Below are 13,021 nucleotides of genomic sequence, written 5' to 3' on the forward strand. Positions count from 1 at the left end.
TGAGTTTGGTTCCTGGATTCATTTCCTTTGTGAGGACACATGACATCACTTTCCTGAAAGCTTTTTATAATGCTCTCTGGACTGTACAAAATCTCTCGGATGTTACCAAGCCTTTACAGATAAATATAGCTCTGCAATTTAGAAATTTTAGATGTAGACAGTAAAGAAATTTCTCTCCCCAAATTTGTAACTTGTGTGTCTATGAAGATACTTTGATAATGATTTTTAAATAGAGCTGGGTCTGTAAAACTTCTATAGTCAACCTTTAAAGTGATGGGGTACAGCTGTATCATTATGCAATGTTATAACGTATTTTGCAAAAGTTGGTATGGTACAAAATATTTTTAAAAAATAAATGTTAAGGTGAGGCTACCTGTTTTGTTTTCAAAGCAAGTTAAAAAAAATCCTTTGATACTACTCTTTTCTCATCTACAGTTTTATCTTTACTAAAAGTAAAATTATTTTGCTCAGGTGATATTACAGGGAAGACAGTTAATTGCTGCCCTTAGCTTGATTTGCTTCACTCTTATTCCAAACAAATAGATTTATCATATGGTTTAGCCTAATAAAATAGGGAATGAAATCAGACAAAATGCTTTTTCTCAGTTTGGTAACTTAACTAATTTCTTTGAGAATTTTTTACAGCTGATAATAATTGGAAATGGTGCAGAAATTCAGACATGGGGGGATTGTTTTTGTAAATAAAGGAAGCTTAGTATTGGTGCTGCACAGAGCAGTGGTTCTCAATCAAACTTTACAGTGTAGCAGATTTCTAGGGGACTTGTTAAAACAGTTTGCTGGGCTCCGTCCCAGAGTTTCTGATTCAACTGGTCTAGAGTGGAGCCTCAGAATTTTAAATTCTAAGAAATTCCCAGGTGATATTGCTGCTGCCACTGATTCAGGGATCATTGTTTGAGAACAACTGGTGCGGTGTAACTGAAAACAAGCTTCGGTGTCTCTTTTCCATAGCTTATCTAGATACGTTTCACATTTGTTTCCCAGGCTTATGTCATTCCCAAAATGTGAAGCACAACAAAGATTTTCTGACTACATCCCCTTCTACTCTCCCTGTCCAAAGTTCAACGACCTTCACATTCTCCCCCTTCCAGGATGCCCTTTCCCAAGTCTGCAGAGTAAATGCCTAACGCTCCAAGAGAGCAGTTTTCCAAAGTGTGCTCGTCAGCACGTATGTCCCTCAACATGTTCATTATATCCCGCAATGAAGCTATTCTATGGTCAAAACATTTTGGGATACACTGGTTTAACTGGAAAGAAAATTACTTTCCATCCAGAACTTCTCCGAGTTTTTAGTATGCAAATGTACATGGTGACTTTCCCAAAGGCAGATGAAGTATGTGGCATTTCCCAAGCGGATTTGATCTTGGAATTCTTCCTCAACCCTCTCTTTCACCATGTGCTAGGGAATCTTTATTAACCATAGTTCAGGAAATGCTGTAAGTAATTTTATAATTTACAAGGTTAAAAAAGTCTATGTTACAACTCAGGAGAAAAGCCAACTTAGTATGCCAAAAAAATCATGGGCAAATTTTAAATCAGTTTAGAAGAGTAACTAAATAAATGTACTCATTATTTTGATTGAATGTGACTTTTTCTTTTTTTTTAAATTGTGATAAGATCAGATAACATAAGATCTACCCTCTTAACAAATTTTTAAGTGTACATCACAATATTGTTAACTATAGGCACAATGTTGTACAGCAGCTCTCCAGAATGTATTCATCTTGCATAACTGAAACCTTATACCTGTTGAACATTAACTCCCCATTTCTCCCACCCTTCAGTCCCTGGCACTCACCCTTCTACTTTCTGCTTCTGAGTTTGACTATTTGGGATACTTCATATAAATGGAATCATGCTGTATTTGTCTTTCTGTGATTGGCTTATTTCACTTAGCATAATGTTCTCAAGGTTCATCCACGTTTTTGTACCATTTCCTTCTTTTTTACAACTGAATAATATTCCACTGTGTCCATATGCCACATTTTCTTTTTTCATGTGACCTTTTCGTGATCAGATAACCTACTGAGGGATATAAAGAGAGAACCCATGGCTTTTAGCTTAAGCTGCTCATCAGGTCTTTCTGGACCTCACCCCCAAGTCCTGTTCCTCCTGCCCAATTTCTTTTCCATTATGTTTTCATTTTCTTCGGTATATTTCTCATGATTATAAGTTCTTATGAATTCCTTAAATGAGTTACATGTTTATTGCTTATTTCCACCACTAGAAAACAGTTCCATGATGGCAATATCTTGTCTGTTTTGTTCACTGCTATATTTTCAGTGCCTAGAACAGTGCCTGGCACATCATATGCAGTCAGTAAATATTTTTTGATGGAAAAAAATTAATCAATACAATCATTATCTCGGTTTTAATTATGAAATGTTTATTATGGTAATAAAAGATGCAGGAAGAAGAAAGGGTGCTCTTTAGCTATTTTAGATGAGGCAGTTGGGACAATCTTTCAATTTCTTTCTTTCTTTTTTTTTTTTTTTAAAGACTTTATTTATTTATGTGACAGAGAGACAGCCAGCGAGAGAGGGAACACAGCAGGGGAGTGGGAGAGGAAGAAGCAGGCTCCCAGCATAGAGCCCGACGTGGGACTCGATCCCGTAACGCCAGGATCACGCCCTGAGCCAAAGGCAGATGCTTAATGACTGCGCTACCCAGGCGCCCCCAATCTTTCAATTTCTAATGGAGTAATTCCAATCTAATAATATAAAAGGGGAATTATTGATGTGCAACTCAGTATGTCGAAACTCAGGATGTCGTTTTGCAGACTCACTTTTGAATGATTTTTAATATTTACTAAGGGACCAAAAAAGGACAATTATTTTTTTTAAATAAAGCAAGGATGTAAAAAATGCTCGGCATGTAAGTAGGCCTTATAAAATACCAATTTTTCTAACTCTAACTTTAAAAGACCTCTAAAAATGATGCTATCTAACAGTGATGCTATATTCTTTGTATGTTACAAAGTTCTCTGACTTGGACAAATTGAAAGAGCATCATTAACAGTGTTTTTTTTTAAATATTTTATTTATTTATTTGACAGAGAGAGAGAGACAGCCAACAAGAGAGGGAACACAAGCAGGGGGAGTGGGAGAGGAAGAAGCAGGCTCCCAGCAGAAGAGCCCGATGTGGGGCTCGATCCCAGAACCCTGGGATCAGGCCCTGAGCCGAAGGCAGCCGCCTAACGACTGAGCCACCCAGGCGCCCCATTAACAGTGTTTTTTTAAAAAGCACATTTGCTCTAAAGGAAAGGTTGTGTTCTATATTTGCATTCGTATAGGAATGATAAGCAAGTGTTAAATATGTGCAGAGCATAAATGTTGCTAATTTATGGATTCTGGTAATTTTAGAGACATAGGAGAAGTCTGATTGAAATGTATGATTTTTGTTGGATATTACAGCAGATACATTCAACTTTGCCCAACAAAATAAGAGAAAGAAGTCAGGAGGCAGTATTTTTAGAGGGAAAGGATTCATCCAGGAATCCAAGAAAATAATTATCAGAGTCCTTAGGACATAGTGTGATTTGAAATTGCATTAAAAACTTACAAAGTCTATTTCCGAGTATTGAAATGGAAAAATATTTATATCTCACTTTAACAGATTTTTATGTGGTTTAAAATTTTTTCTTGTTTAGGTTGTCCACATCCGGTCCCCATTCTTGTCTTTTCTATCCTCTCATTATCTCCCTCTAGGGGTTTGTTTGTTTTTACTTTCTGCTTTTGTCCTTATTAGTGGAAAAAAATGGGTCAGTATTACTTTAGTTTGTCTTCACTTTCACTCTGCTGTTCATTCCTGAACCAGCTTTTAGCCTCTGGGAAAGAACAAAGTAAAAATATTTACAGAAACTGGGCCAACCTCTAGGCACCCCCCTCCCCCCAAGAAAACAAAACCTAACCAAGGGTAACAGTAGTTCCTCTCTGTTCTCCTATAACACCTTGTATTTCCTTTCTCGTAAAGCTCAGAATTTTATTATAACTGCTTCCTGAGTATCTTTCATCCCAGCTAGACTCTCAGTCCTTTGAGGACCTAGTGTATTGCCAAGCACACAATATAAATAAATTAAATGTAAATGAATAAATGCTGCGTGCGTGAATGACTGCTGCAAAGCTACCTACCCAACCACCCATAAAAAAGGAGAAAAGTTGAAAACAACATGCTCAGGTGAGGGCCCTTTGACATCAACTCTCTAGAAAACCAGTAGAGAACTGCGGCATTGGTATCTTAATTACATAATTACTCGGATAATTTAAGCAAGAGTTTTTGTTTTGTTTTTGTTTTGTTGGGGGGGGTGGTAGGAGGATGACGGGGCTGAATTACACAGGTCGCTCTGTGGAGTGGCACTACCTAACCATCTCAGCCCTCTCGCCTCCCTCCCATGGCTCCAGAAGCCAGGCAGGAGAGAACAAGGCCCCCACCTCGGGGCGGGGGGTTTCCCGGGGATACCCCGCCTCGCCCTCTAGGCCCCGCCCCCGGACCGTCAGCTCCGCCCTGCTGCTGCCGCCAGCAGGGGTCGCGCTGCCCGCGGCGAGCGGCTCAGGCGGAGGTGGGGGAAGCTCCCGCGGCTGGTCGCTTTTCTCAGCTGCTGCTGGTTGGATCGTTTCAATAAAAGTCTTTTTTCTCGCTCGCTCGCTCGCTCGCTCGCTCTCCTCCGGGGAACAGGCGGAGGCGTCAATCCGCAGCCGCCGAGTGAGAAAGCGACGCACACGCAGCGAACGAAAGCGGCCTCCCGCGGTCTCCTCAGCTCCTCACGGTCCGGCCGCAGAGAAGAAGGAGCCCTCGTTCGGGCGGGCCGCCTCAGCCGGGCGTCGGCACCTCCCTGCCAGCCTCGCTCCAGCCCGAGCTCCTCCGAGGGGATTAGTGGGCTGCCCGCGCGGCTCGGCGGCCCGGGAGCCATGTTGTCCGGGGGGCTTGGCAACGCGTGAGGGACCCGCGGCCCCTCCCGGAGGCTCCGGACCCTAGGCGAGAGCCGGAAGGCGGCAGCGGAGGCCTGCGCCTCGGAGGCGCCTCGGGTCCGCCAGCCGCTGGGACCCGGACCTGCATCCGGTCGCCGCGGGCGTCGGCGGAGCCGCTTATCCTCCGCGCCTTGCCTCGCCTCGCGACGCGGCCCCCGCACTTGCTGGTGAGTTGGCGGGTTGCGACCGCGCGGGGCTTTTCCTGCTGCCCGGCGGACCCCGAGCCGAGCGGGCGGGAGCGTGCTTGGGACGGAGGGCCGGGGCAGCCGGCTGTTGGGGGCGCGGGAGGCTCAGGCCCGGCCGGGAAGTTGAGAGAGGGAGGCGCGGCAAGGGGAGCTCGCTTGTGCCTGTCGCCCATCTGGTCCAGCGCGAACCCTGGGTCGCCGAGGCATTTCCGGGGGTGGGGTGGGGTATCAGACCGGCTCCTTCGAGGGAGGCGCCTGCCGTCGCCGCCACCTCCGGTGCTTACTGCCCATTTGGTCTCCGGGGAAGGCCGGTCTCCCCGCGAGGCCCCGGAGGAAAGAGGCAGAAAGTCCCCCGAGACACAAAGATTCCCCTCGGCGGGGGTGGAGCTGCAGGCGCGGGCGGCTGAGGGGAAGGAAGGGTGCTAGTCCGCGGGAGGTGGGCGAGGAGGCGGCGGCAGCGGCGCTTCTAGCTCCTTGGAGACGCCGGGGGTGTGAGCGGGTGGCGAGCGCGGAGGAGGAGGAGGAGCCCTCGCGTGGGGAGCCGGCCGAGACAAAGATCACCGCAGCCTCCCGCTGGCGGGTCACACCCCTGAGTGTTGGTCAAGAGCTGAGGTGGAGGGAGTGTGGGAAACCCAAAGAACCCATGGGGAGGGGGAAAAATGGGGAGCTGCCAAGTATTGTCTCCGCTGCAGTTGCTATTCTCAGCATTTTTGTGCCCAGTGCTTTTGCTCCCCAACTCAGCTGGATAGCTCCAGATTCCCTGCCTCCTGTCCCCCCCTCACTGCCACATTGACTCTCTTGTGGTTTTCCCCTCGTTCTCCCCCTACTTTTCACCCACTCCTTTTCGGGTAAGCAGTATTTTGCCTTCAGCTTGGGGGAACGTTTGCTAATGACAGGATGCCTGAGCTTGTTCTGACCCTGAACTGCCTTGAACTCCTCTCTCTCCCTCCCACCCTTTCCTTTCTGGGATCTCATAATGTCACATGGCCACTAACAATTAGCTTTTCTTCAAAGATGGCAAAAACATAGCTGAAATCGTGGCACTCCTCCTTTATATTGATTCGTCCACTAAAAACACGTCGTTGGTTATGCTTTCTCACCTCTTAGCTAAATACGTTTTCTAGATAACAAAAGTGGCAAATTTTGTTTAGTGTCTTGGCTATTCCTAGGGTCAGCAAAGTGTGTTCCTGGCAGCCAGACCTTCTGTCACTTATCAGGAAATGCTTGACTTAAAGACAGACAATTCTTTCCTCAAACTTTGCTGATTCTTTCTTGAGTCTTCGTTGAGGGATTTCTTTTAAAAGGCGCTTGTGTAAGGTCAAAGTAACAAATTTGAGTTACTGTATTTTAGACTTGTTTTGTTAACCATCGGGCAGAAGAAAATGAATGGAATTTAAAAATCTTTGATGCCTCCAGTCAACGAAAGCCTCCGTTGAAGCTAGAAATAAGGTTGAATCAAATTTTAAGAAAAAAATTAGCAGTGTCATTGGTTTTTAAAATTTTTTTTAATGAAGTCCTATCAGTCTTTGTGATTCTAACATCTGCATACTTCCATAAACATCGGTTGTAACAAAAGAAAAAATGTGGCTATATTTAAGGAATAGTCTTTTTATGACGGAGAATATTGGCATATAAAAACGTTATCCTTTTTTTCTGGTGGACTGTCTCATAGGCCAGAAACACTAGCAGTTTGAATGCTGGACTTCAAAAAAAATAGCTGAGTCTTTGAATTTAAGTTGTTTTAAAATATTACTGTTTTTTACAGTGAAAATAGACATTGAATTATGAATGGAAAGAAATTTAAAGTAAAGCCTGTTTGATATAGTGAAGTTATTATTGATATTATTCTAAGAACAGTCATATCTTGCTGACATTAAAATGTTGACGCTATAAAAATTGTGAAAGGGATTTCAGTCTAGGGAGCAGTCTCTGAATTGTGGGACTCCCTACCCCACCCTCGCCACTTAACACTTTTCAGATATCTTTGTGAAATTAACAGGTCATATTAATAATCAGTGTTTTGTATAACAGTTATCAAGAGGCCAAAACGAAGGTACATTGGTTTTTTTCCTACATATTTATTAGTATTAGATTATTGAAGTTTAATTCTTGGAAGGAAGTCTAAAAAGTTAATGAAGATTTCTGGGTGGTGGGATTTATGGATGAATAAAAATACAGTTCTGTGTTTTCCAAATTTTTATATTCGTTTTACAATCAGAAAAAGCATATGAAGCCTTATTAATAACCTAATTTTCCTATTACTAGAAGAAGCTTCTATAAAATACTTTATTCTCATCCTTGAACTAAGGTCCAATAAAGTCACTTTCAGGTGTTAGTTACTTGAAATAGTGCAGCCTGCCAGATGTGCTCTGGTTACCTGAAGGGAGAAAGATTCATAGTCAGAAAAGATGAAATTGGACAAATTGATTCAGTGTATGGTAGCGATCCAATATATGGTGGTAGCTTTGTACACCAGTAATCTTGTTCTAATAAGTCATTGGTTTTACAAAAAATAGGAAAATTAAATTTTATTTTCTGTAGTGCAGAATAGTTGTGTTGACTAAACAGATTTTAATATATATAGTTTTTCATATATTCCTTCAGTCCGATGATTACGGTGGAAAGAGAAGGCATATAAAATAATTTACTCTGTTGAGGCTTTTGTTTTTCCCGTTATTTTCAGCAATATTTTCTCCTTTCTCTTTTTTCATGAAATAGTACTAAACAACTGCAGCTGTTGTAAATAGTAGAAACTATAATGGCAAATGAGGAAGATATTCAGAAGTGAAGATGATTTCCTTTAATATTAGGAAAAATTATCTGTGAACACAAAATTTTTTCCCCGGTATTTTCTTTGTTATTGTCTAATAGTGCTGAATACTTATAAAGCATTACGTTTTGAATCTTTATTACTGTTCTCTAATCTTTATAAAAATTGCAGCATCATGTCATGGCATTTTTTTTTTATAGCTTTTGTACTTCTGCAGAGGATAATTACTTAGTGAATGTGTTGCTGTGTTGTAGAAAAAGGACGTTATATGTTAAATTCAGCTTCATTAGAGTATTTTATCTATTTTAAAAATTGCCTCCTTTTATATATGTGAAGAAGAGTAGTTTTAGGTTCTCTGACTTTTGAATGTGTAATTTTTCCTTAAAGTTTTAAATGGGAAAGTTATTTAAAGTGCACTTTGTAAACTGATTATGGCATTTTGTGTTTGAAATGACAAAGATAAAACAATAGGTTTATGGCATTTAAAATTACGCTTTATATAGTATTTGTGAGGTTAAAAAATTGCCTAAATAGAAAACTTGGTATAGTTGACTAGCATTCAACTTACAGTGTTGGCAATTTCTTTAAACTGGTAGGGAGAGGACTTTTTTTTTTTTAATGAGGTATTTACAATATCAAGCCAAGAGTTCGTACTGTCATTTGTGGATTCTTTGTCATTATTTTGCTCCCAGCCTTTTAGTAGATAGTTACTTTCATATCTGCAAAATATTGACCTGGGAAGGGTAATTGCCAAGGGTCAGAAAAACTTATTGAATGTATCTGAGTGTGGCTTACCTTCCCTAGCCTGTTTCCTCTGTCCGTTGGCCCACTTGGAAAACCAGTAAATACCTACCAATAAATCTAAGAGGGGGTGCCTCCTATAAATAACGTTCTGCAGTAACATGTAATAATACTGTATGTGAGGAGGTAGATTTACAAATCCGTGGCATATTGGGATGAATGAAAATTACCTTGCTCTCCAAAGTCCTTTTAAATTATTTTTTGATATACACATGTGAAAGAAATTAAACTTCTTTTGCTAGGTATCATGCCAGGTATTACTTTGTTAAATCCTCATAGTAAGCCCATCATCTGAGTATTGTGCCTGTTTTTCAAATGAGGACATAGAGGCCTTAGATTAATTGTCTCTTAGGTTCTACCTCTATGGTGAAGCTGAGGTTCCAGTTTTGGTGTTCAAACCACTTTATTACAATGCCTCCATGGGGATGTGATGTTAAAAAGTTCATGCTCTGTGTCTGCTGAGCAAGAACAAAGAAGTGGTGAATTAAAAAGCTCATCAAAATTAGATTTAAATTCCATTGAATTAGTTTTAGTACACACAAAAAAATTGATCTATACAAAATGTATGAGAGAATGAATTTATAGCTCAAAACGAATTAAAGGTACTAAAAAGATATTGAAAATATTTGTAGACTTATTTTAATCATGGATTTATCAATTAGAGCTGTTGGGGCACAAAATAAAATGAATATAGGTCCTGAAAAGCAAAAATAATTATACTGTATATTTGCTCTCATTTTTACTTTTATGTTTACTTACTCATTTTGATCTTACAAGTGTTAAAATTAGTTTGTGTTACGCATATGCCATAAAAGAGAAGACAGTCCAGATGCGTGGTGCATAGGTTGCTTCAATATTAGGTGAGAATTTTGCCTTAAGGTAGATAAATTTTCTATCTGTATCTGTACACGTATAATTACCTATTGGTTTTTGGTTCTGGTATTGTTTAAAGCATAAATTTTGATCTTGTGCTTTTATTGATATGTAGCTGTATACCACCAGCAGTGGAAATATTAGATCAGATTATACACTTTTGGCAATAACTTTTTACACTGAAAGCTAGCCTGTATGATGAAGATATTGCAAATTAGTATTGTTGATATATATCCTATCTCATTCCATTTGAAGAATAGAAAATGTTATTGATTTGATCTAAAGGTAGTCCGTTAAAGTGGAAAAACAAAGATTTGCTTTGTTTTGTTGTCATAAGTTAATTTAAAAAAGGTTTTTATCAGCGGGTTCTTTTTCCTTTTTTTTTTTTTTTTGTAAGCTCTACACCCAGTATGGATCTATACCAACTGAGCCACCCCTGTGCCCCTTGTCAGCCTTCTAATAGCACATCCTTGTTTCTTTTTGTGCACTTGTTAGTGTAAATACTTTCAAGAATACTCAATTTTATATGCATATTTGTAAACAGTGGGAAAAGGACCCAAAAATAATTTCACTATATTCTAGGTTAGTTACTAACTCGCTTTGGTCTTCTCAAACATATATTTAGTCCTTCTATTCTTATAATTGTTAGTATTTGTTAATAGTGTGAGTTAATATTAAATAAAGGTTGGTAAAAAATTAATATGAAAAATCAGGTAACAACACTGAAGCTCTTATTACTCCAAATTTAGAGGCATTATCCTTTAAATTAGCTAATATGTAAAAAAAAATTAGCTAATGTGTACTTTTAAGTATTATGTTTAAAATCTTTTTCATAATTCCAGATTTTAATGTTGTACTGCTATTTCTGGTGGGAAGGAAGCTTTTTATTGATTTTTGAAGTAAATTTTGGGTTCCTTAAGCAGATTTTACCTCCTTGAGCTAGTCTTAAAAAAAATTTTTTTTTTTGATAGTGAGGAGGGGGGAGGGTGAGGGGGTGGTGCTGAGGGAGAGGGAGAGAGAATTCAAGCAGGCTCCATGCTCATAGCAAAGACCCAGGAGCTCCATGTGGGGCTCCATCCCCACCACCGTGAGATCACAACCTGAGCTGAAATCAGGAGTCCATCACTTAACCGACTGAGCCACCCAGGCACCCCTTATTGAACTATTTTTAAGAAATGATCCTTTATGACTTTATTATACTTAATACATTTTGTTTTTCAGTTTGGGGTATGTATAATCAGAATTTTAAAGCATTTGTTGTGTCCTAGGCATTGTGTTAGTCATTGTATATGTTATACAATGAGGTGGTATTGTGAGGTAGTATTGTGATATGTGAAATAACAGCAATGCTGATTGACTGGAATGTTCTGCTCTTGGTCCTTTTCTCTTGTTTTACCTATTCCCTGTGCAATCTCATCTATATTTAATGCTTTCTTCTTATTACCTATATGTTGAGGATCTCCACATGTTTATTTCTAATCCAGACCTCTTACTGAGTTCCTTTCTAGTTACCTCCCAGATACTGCCTCTTAGTGCTCCTTTACCAGAGCTGAACTTTTTTTTATCCCCTACCTCCATTCCCAGCCAACAGTACCGCACCACCATCAGCCTAGTCACTTTGGCCGATGATCCTTTCTATTGTGCTCTCCTCCCCCTAGTCCAGTCTGTCACACCAAATTTTGTTAATTTTATTTCCTAAATATCCTTTAGATTTATTTTTTCCTGTTGTTACTTTCATGTGTCAGGGTTTTGGAATGCCTCATCTGAATTATTAAGTCCAATTTTGCCTGTTTTAATCTAGCAGTTACTCATTTTTCTTTATGTATGTGTTTGTCTTTTTATCTTTCCTTCCTTCCATCGCTCCATGCATCTACGTATCCATGTCTAAAGTGTGCTTGCCTATTCTATTCTAGCATTTATGGTCAGTGCTAGGATATAAAGATGTATTGGTATTACAGTGCTGTGACACTTGAGAGAAATTCTCATTTTTGAGGATAAATGTCACTTCCTCTGAAGTATCTTTGATCTACTTTGGTGGAGTTATGGTGATTCTGCTATAACATTTATGTCTACCATAGTACTTAACTCATTGTTTTGTGATTAATTGCTTATAAATCTCTTACCTTTCTGGTTGGCTTTGTGCTCCAGAGGACCATACTTTTTTGGTATTCCCTCCAAATTAGGTATTGCTTAATTGAATGAGGAAGTAATGGGATTAGGAACTGGTCAATGAGGGTCAGATTAGTCATCGTTGTTGAAGGAGTCAATCAGTTCTGAGACAGGATAAAATAAAAAGTCACCAAAAGTTTTGAGTATTGTACATGATGGTGGTATTTGTGTGTGAGGAATCTAGAAGCAGTTTGTAGGCCAACTTGGCATTATTGGGCCTTTTTAATTTCATGTAAATTGTTCTAACTTGTTATCTTAAAGACAAATTGGAGGGGGCACCTGGGTGGCACAGCGGTTAAGCGTCTGCCTTCAGCTCAGGGCGTGATCCTGGCGTTATGGGATCGAGCCCCACATCAGGCTCCTCTGCTGGGAGCCTGCTTCTTCCTCTCCCACTCCCCCTGCTTGTGTTCCCTCTCTCGCTGGCTGTCTCTATCTCTGTCGGATAAATAAATAAAATCTTAAAAAAAAAAAAGACAAATTGGAAATATAAAATCACAGTATTTATATGTAAATAAAATGTTTCAAAAGATCTGAAAACTTTGGTCAAAATCAAGAGTAAAATTTGGTTTAGATGATAAAATTTCGTCCTTAATGAAATTGAGCTCTTTAGCTGTATAGTGCTAGAGTTAAATGCATTTACTGAAGTAAAGTACAAAATTGCACCCCAAAGGATAGTACAGTGCATTTATTGTCATCCTTGTTACCCTGATAGTTTATGTATACAGTTGACCAGGAATTTTGTTTTCATTGGGATTACTGTAATTAAATAAAAACTGCTTTATAATCTACTTTTACAATTTAAAGATATTGACCTTTTTAAAATTATACCTCTGTTATAGTAGGTATATTGTAAGAACTAGATTTATTTTAGAAATCAGAGATTATGGATTGATGACATCTTGAGATGTGACATTTAAAAATGAATTTTTCACAATTTGTAAGACTCAATGCCTTTTCATATTTCTCAACTTATTATATGGTCTTAAAACATTTGGTATCAGCTACATTTTCATGATCATGATTTATTTACTGACATTTTATCATTTTAGGAACAGTGGAGTCAGCACTGTATTTTGTAGTACATTTTTTTTGCCCATAAATCTTTTTTTAATTAAAACAATTTTTTAAGAGTAAGCTCTAATGCCCAGTGTGGGGCCTGAGATCAAGAGTTGCATGCTCTACTGACCAGGTGCTCCTGCCCATAAATTCTTGAGCGTAGATTTTTCCCTTCTTTCTCC

General features: G+C 39.5%; 1 protein-coding gene across 1 annotated transcript in view; it reads left to right on the forward strand.

Annotated features, from left to right (window-relative positions):
- Window positions 1-5,019: 5,019 nt before the first annotated feature.
- The window catches only part of CDK17 (cyclin dependent kinase 17), a 115,768-nt gene continuing 107,766 nt past the window's right edge, over window positions 5,020-13,021 (forward strand). The window contains exon 1 of the mRNA XM_045780139.2: window positions 5,020-5,152. The gene's annotated coding sequence lies outside the window, so the exon portion shown is untranslated. The remainder of the gene's footprint in view (window positions 5,153-13,021) is intronic.

The sequence above is a fragment of the Ursus americanus genome, chromosome 17 (genome assembly GCF_024610735.1).
Source record: "Ursus americanus isolate L20-20 chromosome 17, mUrsAme1.1.p, whole genome shotgun sequence".
Classification (NCBI taxonomy): Eukaryota; Metazoa; Chordata; class Mammalia; order Carnivora; family Ursidae; genus Ursus; species Ursus americanus.